Genomic DNA, 9,248 nt, shown 5'->3' on the forward strand with positions numbered 1-9,248 from the left:
TCCGTGACATTTCCTGGCTACTAAATATTCCACGCTCAACTGTTAGTGGGATTATAACAAAGTGGAAGCAACTGGGAACAACAGCCACTCAGCCACCAAGTGGTAGGCCATGTCACATGACAGGGTGGGGTCAGAGCATGCTGAAGCGCACAGTGCGCAGAAGTCACCAACTGTCTGCAGAGTCAATAGCTAAAGACCTCCAAACTTGGTGTGGCCTTCAGATGAGCCCAACAACAGTGCGTAGAGAGCTTCATGGAATGGGTTTCCATGGCTGAGCGGCTGCATCCAAGCCTTCCATCACCAAGTGCAATGCAAAGCGTCGGATGTCGTGGTGTAAAGCACGCTGCCACTGGACTCTAGAGCAGAGGAGATGTGTTCTCTGGAGTGACCAGTCACTCTTCTGTCTGGCAATCCAATGGACGTGTCTGGGTTTGGTGGTGGCCAGGAGAACGGTACTTGCCTGACTGCATTGTGCCAAGTGTAAAGTTTGGTGGAGGGGGGATTATGGTGTGGGATTGTTTCTCAGGGGGTGGGCTTGGCCCCCTAGTTCCAGTAAAGGAAACTCTTAAGGTGACATTTTGGACAATTTCATGCTCCCAACTTTGTGGGAAGAGTTTGGGGATGGCCCCTTCCTGTTCCAACATGCCGGAAATTGCCTCCAGGCCTTCAAACAAGGCTGTGGTCATTGTGGAGGAAATTCAACCTAAAGGTGGACCTCCAACATCCGAGGTGGACAATGCATGATGTACATTACACATGACTATTCCTCAGATACTCTGGGGTTCCTGTACTGATGTATTTCTTCCAGGTAGCGTGCAATTAGGCGGGCAGTGCCCAACACTGACCACAGCCACCTGTCCTCTAGCTGGACCCCACCATGCACATAGCATTTCAACCTGCACTTGTAACTCTTGACCTTCCATGTGCAGAATGGGGACCACTGCAAAGCAGTTCCAATCCAGTTGCTGTGAGAAATGGAATGGGAGTCCTGACAACATCTCCCTCACACCTAATCCATCTGCACCATGTACACTCTGTAGACAGGCTGCTTGCTGACCTGTACCTTCCCGTTGCTAGTAGCAACCACATGTAATGGGCATTAAGGTGACTTTAGCAGGTTACTCTTCATACCCCATGGTTAATGACCCAAGTAGTGGACCAAGTGTGACACCAGTGCTGTTTACTTGCATTGTACCCCTTTGAAGGACTTCAGACAAGGCAGAATTCAAGGTTCAACAGTTTACTTTGAATAAAGTGCAAACATTACACCAGTTCAAGGCAGAAAAGTTCCACAAAACACCGTAATCCCAAAGCCCTAACCTAACCTGCCCCAGTGTACTTGCAGGGGTGGAATCCAAGATGGCAAAGTCCAAGGTTCCAAGGACTGCAGATGTTGGCATCTTCGGGTACACTCTATGGGCATGGACTGGTCACATCTTCAGGGCATGGACTGGTCACATCTCCCAGGGTTAAAGTGGGCAGCATCTGCAACAACGCCCCTCCCTCCAACTTTACCAGTCAGCTCCCTGGGCCCTGGACCACTGTCCCAATTAATATTACAGGCTCAGTGGGCCAGGTCCAAAGAATGCCACCAAAACCAGGAAGACTAATTAATCCCTACCCCTCCCCCCCATGTGGGGGGGCAGCACCTAACTTATTTTAACCTTCCTACAAGAGGTATCAGCTGATTGGGAGTTCACCTGGACTGTGTTTTGTAGTCTGCCTTTCTGTTCTCCTTACCTGGGAGTAGATTCTGGGTTTTACTAATCCTTGTATTGCATGTACTGCACTATGTGAGCGATTTCTTCCTGTGGGTGACTCGTCCTCCGTAGAGTCCTGAGCAGCGGCACACAGGTGGAGGACGATTCCCCCTGAGATCACTTGGAGCCAGGGGCGGACTGACCATTCGGGAACTCGGGCACTGCCCGAGGGCCCAGGGTCAGTAAGGGGCCCCATGACATGCCCCTGGTACCTTTCATAGGCTTTTTTGGGTGTGGTTTGAGTGTGGGCAAGGACACAGGGGTCCCATGATCCCCTATTGCCTGGGGGCCCCATGAGTTCTCAGTCTGCCCCTGCTTGGATTCATGTGCTTTTCTTGACACGGGTCGGCATTGCTGTCTGGTGAGGAAGGACCTGATTGTCCGGTGGAAGGGATGACTTTGGGTTGGACTTCATGGCTGAAGGAATAGAACGCGGGGGGGGAGACGTTGTTCCTATTTGGAAAGTAGGGATTCGTTGAAAGACTGAAATGGACTTTCTGTATTTTTTATGAATGGACATTTGCAGATGTTACCTCAGAATTGTAATATTTTGTATGACTCCGAACCCGGCCTGATTCACATGGATCATTTTTATGTTTATTTACAAGACCTTTATTTATGAATTCATCTCTTGGTTTGTTGTCTCTATTTGATTCTTTTGAGCACATGGGGGGGTTCAGACTACCAGCGCTGGGCTCTAGGAGGTTAGGAATGCTTGCAGGTATTGAGCACATGGGGGGGTTCACACTACCAGCGCTGGGCTCTAGGAGGTTATGAATGGCTTCATTTGTTTCATTGCTTGCAGGTATTGAGCACATGGGGGGGGTTCAGACTACCAGCGCTGGGCTCTAGGAGGTTATGAATGCTTGCAGGTATTGAGCACATGGGGGGGGTTCAGACTACCAGCGCTGGGCTCTAGGAGGTTAGGAATGCTTGCAGGTATTGAGCACATGGGGGGGGTTCAGACTACCAGCGCTGGGCTCTAGGAGGTTAGGAATGCTTGCAGGTATTGAGCACATGGGGGGGGTTCACACTACCAGCGCTGGGCTCTAGGAGGTTATGAATGCTTGCAGGTATTGAGCACATGGGGGGGTTCACACTACCAGCGCTGGGCTCTAGGAGGTTATGAATGCTTGCAGGTATTGAGCACATGGGGGGGTTCACACTACCAGCGCTGGGCTCTAGGAGGTTATGAATGCTTGCAGGTATTGAGCACATGGGGGGGGTTCAGACTACCAGCGCTGGGCTCTAGGAGGTTAGGAATGCTTGCAGGTATTGAGCACATGGGGGGGGTTCAGACTACCAGCGCTGGGCTCTAGGAGGTTATGAATGCTTGCAGGTATTGAGCACATGGGGGGGGTTCAGACTACCAGCGCTGGGCTCTAGGAGGTTAGGAATGCTTGCAGGTATTGAGCACATGGGGGGGTTCACACTACCAGCGCTGGGCTCTAGGAGGTTAGGAATGCTTGCAGGTATTGAGCACATGGGGGGGTTCACACTACCAGCGCTGGGCTCTAGGAGGTTATGAATGCTTGCAGGTATTGAGCACATGGGGGGGGTTCAGACTACCAGCGCTGGGCTCTAGGAGGTTATGAATGCTTGCAGGTATTGAGCACATGGGGGGGTTCACACTACCAGCGCTGGGCTCTAGGAGGTTATGAATGGCTTCATTTGTTTCATTGCTTGCAGGTATTGAGCACAGCAGCTGTGCAGATATAATATACTGTATATGTTTTTAAAAACTTTTATTACAAGTTTTTCTCAGACCTTTGGCAGCCTACATGACAGAAATCACAGAGAGTGTAGAGGAATGATTTGCTCCTGGAAGGGTTCTGGGTCACCCTGGGCGGAGTGGTGTCAGGAGGAAGGAGCAACCTTCCATATCAGAGATTGTAGAGGAATGATCTGTCCCTGGAAGGGTTCTGGGTCACCCTGAGCAGAGCGGTGTCAGGAGGCAGGGGTGACCTATATCAGAGATTGTAGAGGAATGATCTGTCCCTGGGATGGTTCTGGGTCACCCTGAGCAGGGCGGTGTCAGGAAGAAGGAGCAACCTTCCATCACAGAGATTGTAGAGGAATGATCTACCCCTGGAAGGGTTCTGGGTCACCCTGAGCAGGGCGGTGTCAGGAGGAAAGGGTGACCTTCCATCACAGAGATTGTAGAGGAATGAACTGCCCCTGGAAGGGTTCTGGGTCACTCTGATAGAGCGGTGTCAGGAGGAAGGGGTGACCTTCCATCACAGAGATTGTAGAGGAATGATCTGCCCCTGGAAGGGTTCTGGGTCACCCTGAGCAGGGCGGTGTCAGGAGGAAGGGGTGACCTTCCATCACAGAGATTGTAGAGGAATGATCTGTCCCTGGGATGGTTCTGGGTCACCCTGAGCAGGGAGGTGTCAGGAGGAAGGGGTGACCTTCCATATCAGAGATTGTAGAGGAATGATCTGTCCCTGGAAGGGTTCTGGGTCACCCTGAGTGGAATGGTGTCAGGAGGAAGGGGTGATATTCCATCACAGAGATTGTAGAGGAATGATCTGTCCCTGGGATGGTTCTGGGTTACCCTGAGTGGAATGGTGTCAGGAGGAATTGGTGACCTTCCATATCAGAGATTGTAGAGGAATGATCTGCCCCTGGACGGGTTCTGGGTCCTTCCTCTGGGACCAGTTGTATTGCAGATTTCCGTGTTGTTGGGTGGGAGGAGAGTACTGATTGAGTCTCACATTCTGACTTTTATCCTTCTTACAAATCCCGGCTGTATAATTCTAATGTTACAATTTGCTTTTATACTAATAAAGGTCATTAAATGTAACAATTGACAAGCAGGACGTTCATTTTGCATAGAAATATAAATCCTGAGAGTGGACAGAATTGTAAATGATTTTCTCCTTTTAGGTCTTCTCCTACCTGTCCTCAACACCTCCTCTGAAGATCCTGGAGGGACACAGTTCTTAGATGGTAAGTGATGGATTGTATATTCTACACACCAGTTATAGGTGGAGAAATACCTGTGTAAGGTTGGGGTCCTTTCCTGACTGATGGGACCTCTGGCGGAGGAGCCCATGTGCACGCTCTACACCCATAGGCAGGCAGCGACATACGGGTACATTGTCTGTCCGGGCCGCCTGTCCGCGGTACATTGTGGGCGGGCCGTCTGGTTATATATTGATCATCACTGTATTGGCAATAACAGTGTAAACAAATCCCTGACACCCCCCCACTATGGTGACACTGAGCTACTCTGATCACAAGGTGGAAAAAAAAGGAAAAAAGACAAAGAGGTTAAAAACCTCACCCAAACATGATTCTATAACCAGTCAGTGTCGCTGATCACCACCCCGCCCATATGATGGCGCTATACTGCACTGGGGACGGCATGTAACAAATATATATTTCATTTCTTCATTTTCCAAAAAACGGGGACAAAAAATGACAACTTCAAAAAACTTTCCACGCCTCTTACTAAATACCTCAGACTGTCTACTTTCCTAAAAGGAGTCATTGGGGGGATTTGTATCGTCCTGACAACTGGGGGGGATTTGTACCCTCCTGACATTTGGGGGATTTGTACCGGCCTGACATTTGGGGGGATTTGTACCGGCCTGACATTTGGGGGGATTTGTACCGTCCTGACATTTGGGGGGATTTGTACCGTCCTGACATTTGCAGGGGATTTGTACCGTCCTGACATTTGGGGGGGATATCTGTACCGTCCTGACATTTGGGGGGATTTGTACTGTCCTGACATTTGGGGGGATTTGTACCGTCCTGACATTTGGGGGGGATATTTGTACCGTCCTGACATTTGGGGGATTTGTACCATCCTGACATTTGGGGGGGATTTGTATTATCCTGACATTTGGGGGGATTTGTACAGTCCTGACATTTTGGGGGGATTTGTACTGTCCTGACATTTGGGGGTATTTGTACCGTCCTGACATTTGGGGGGGATTTGTACCGTTCTGACATTTGGGGGGACTTGTACCGTCCTGACATTTGGGGGGATTTGTACCGTCCTGACATTTGGGGGGATTTGTACCATCCTGACATTTGAGGGGATTTGTACCGTCCTGACATTTGGGAGATTTGTACCGTCCTGAAATTTGGGGGGATTTGTACTCTCCTGACATTTGGGGGGGAATTGTACCGTCCTGACATTTGGGGGGATTTGTACCGTCCTGACATTTGAGGGGATATGTACCGTCCTGACATTTGGGGGGGATTTGTACCGTCCTGACATTTGGGGGGATTTGTACCATCCTGACATTTGGGGGGATTTGTACCGTCCTGACATTTGGGGGTATTTGTACTCTCCTGACATTTGGGGGGGAATTGTACCGTCCTGACATTTGGGGGGATTTGTACCGTCCTGACATTTGGGGGGATTTGTACCGTCCTGACATTTGAGGGGATATGTACCGTCCTGACATTTGGGGGGGATTTGTACCGTCCTGACATTTGGGGGGGATTTGTACCATCCTGACATTTGGGGGGATTTGTACCGTCCTGACATTTGGGGGGATTTGTACCGTCCTGACATTTGGGGGGATTTGTACCGTCCTGACATTTGGGGGATTTGTACCATCCTGACATTTGGGGGGGATTTGTACCATCCTGACATTTGGGGGGATTTGTACTGTCCTGACATTTGGGGGATTTGTACCGTCCTGACATTTGGGGGGGATTTGTATTATCCTGACATTTGGGGGGGGTTTGTACTGTCCTGACATTTGGGGGTATTTGTACCGTCCTGACATTTGGGGGGGATTTGTACCGTTCTGACATTTGAGGGGACTTGTACCGTCCTGACATTTGGGGGGATTTGTACCGTCCTGACATTTGGGGGGATTTGTACCGTCCTGAGATTTGAGGGGATTTGTACCATCCTGACATTTGGGGGATTTGTACCGTCCTGACATTTGGGGGGATTTGTACTCTCCTGACATTTGGGGGGGAATTGTACCGTCCTGACATTTGGGGGGATTTGTACTCTCCTGACATTTGGGGGGGAATTGTACCGTCCTGACATTTGAGGGGATATGTACCGTCCTGACATTTGGGGGGATTTGTACTCTCCTGACATTTGGGGGGGAATTGTACCGTCCTGACATTTGGGGGGATTTGTCCTGTCCTGACATTTGGGGGGATTTGTACCGTCCTGACATTTGGGGGGATTTGTACCGTCCTGACATTTGGGGGATTTGTACCGTCCTGACATTTGGGGGGATTTGTACCATCCTGACATTTGAGGGGATTTGTACCGTCCTGACATTTGGGGGATTTGTACCGTCCTGACATTTGGGGGGATTTGTACTCTCCTGACATTTGGGGGGGAATTGTACCGTCCTGACATTTGGGGGGATTTGTACCATCCTGACATTTGAGGGGATTTGTACCGTCCTGACATTTGAGGGGATATGTACCGTCCTGACATTTGGGGGGATTTGTACTCTCCTGACATTTGGGGGGGAATTGTATTGTCCTGACATTTGGGGGGATATGTACCGTCCTGACATTTGGGGGGATTTGTACTCTCCTGACATTTGGGGGGGAATTGTATTGTCCTGACATTTGGGGGTATCTGTACTGTCCTGACATTTGGGGGGATTTGTACTGTCCTGACATTTGGGGGGATTTGTACCGTCCTGACATTTGGGGGGATTTGTACCGTCCTGACATTTGGGGGGATTTGTACCGTCCTGACATTTGGGGGGATTTGTACCGTCCTGACATTTGGGGGGATTTGTCCTGTCCTGGTGTTTTGTGCCTCAAGAATTGAGATTGGCCGTCGGTACATCAGGATTGATGGATTTTCATACATATCTCATAGTTTGAGGACTTTATAAAGTTCCTGCAGACTATATAATATACACTGATTTGGGTAATTTTTACAAGGAAATGGAGCAGAATATAATTTGGACAAAATTTATGAAGAAATTTGATTTTCCATATATTTTATTGGATGTTTTATAGCAGAAAGTTAAAAATATTGGGTTTTTTTGTCTTTTTTTTGTTTATAAAATAAAAAATAAAGAACCCCAGCGGTGATCAAATACCACCAAAAGAAAAAAATGATATAAATGTAATTTGTGAACAGTGTCGCATGACCGAGCAATTACCAGTTAAAGTAGCGCAGAGCTGAACAGCAAGAAATGACCTGGTCATGAAGGGGGAACAAAACCCTCCGGAGGGCAAGCGGTTAAACAGTTTAGGCCGGAAGGTTACCCCTAAACAGGATCTATTTCCTGAGACCACGGAGAGTAAAATGGTGGTACGCAGTGCGATTGGTCAGTGTCAGACGATATTATCACATTATCGCTTTATCTCAAAATGTCCATTAAAAATATTCTACAGTCAATTATACGGCACAAAACATAATATATTACCTTTTTTAAAAAATAAAAAATATACAATATGAGGTTTCATCAGAGGCTAACATTCTTTACCCCTTCCTGTCCGGCTGCTGTATATAAACGGCCAGACGGGGGCAGTGCGGGGGTGGGTTGCCGTTCATAAACAGCGCCCGCCATTTTGGACTGTGTGTGATCCTTGGGAGCGCCCAGCACCGCAATCCTCCGGACACAGTGAAACACTGATCGTCGTACGGGAGCTCTGTGTGAGGTCCCAATCATGTGATCAGTGATTGGCCAATCAGTGATCACATGCAGAGTAGTAAGCAAGGATGTCACTTCTGACATCCTTGCTTACTACGTGTGAAATCTGTGAATGATCCCAGAGATCACATGGTACAGGGCCATTCACAACAGCCTTGTACCATGTGACAAGCTGTGACCAATCACAGCTCACTCAGTACTTCTCAATGGCCGCAAGAATGCAGCCAGAGAGGAGAAATGATTCCTCTTACAGCCTTTATGGGTGTAAAAGCAATCAGTGTAAAAAAAAACAAATCTTCATCACCCCCCACAAGTAGTACAGTGTCACCATGGTGACCCCACACTGCTAGGGTGACGGTATATATATATATATATATATATAAAAAAAACATAAATAATAATATAAAAAAATAAAATAAAAATGTACATTTTTAAAAAAAAAATTATAATTTTTGGTTATAAACTAATTTGGGTTATTTTATTTTTTTTACTAAAAAGATAACTGAATAAATTTCGGCCAAGATTTATGATAAAATATAATTTATTTGCCAACTTCTAAAAGAAAAACACTTTTTTTCAAAATTTTTGGACTTTTTCATTTATATAGCAAAACAAATAAAAATCCCAGCGGTGAATAAATACCACCAAAATACAGCTTTATCTGTCTCAAAAAAATGCTAAACAATTCATCTGGGTACAGTGTTGCATGACCGCGCAATTGTCATTCAGAGTGTGATAGCACTGAAAGCTGATAATTGGCCTGGGGGGGAAGGAGGGGGGGAAGTGTCCGGACTGGAAGGGGGGAAAGTGTCCAGACTGGAAGGGGGGAAAGTGTCCGGACTGGAAGGGGGGGAAAGTGTCCGGACTGGAAGGGGGGAAA

This window comes from Staurois parvus, unplaced genomic scaffold (genome assembly GCF_062004578.1).
Source record: "Staurois parvus isolate SC_StPar_1 unplaced genomic scaffold, SC_StPar_1.0 ptg001635l, whole genome shotgun sequence".
NCBI classification, from domain to species: Eukaryota; Metazoa; Chordata; class Amphibia; order Anura; family Ranidae; genus Staurois; species Staurois parvus.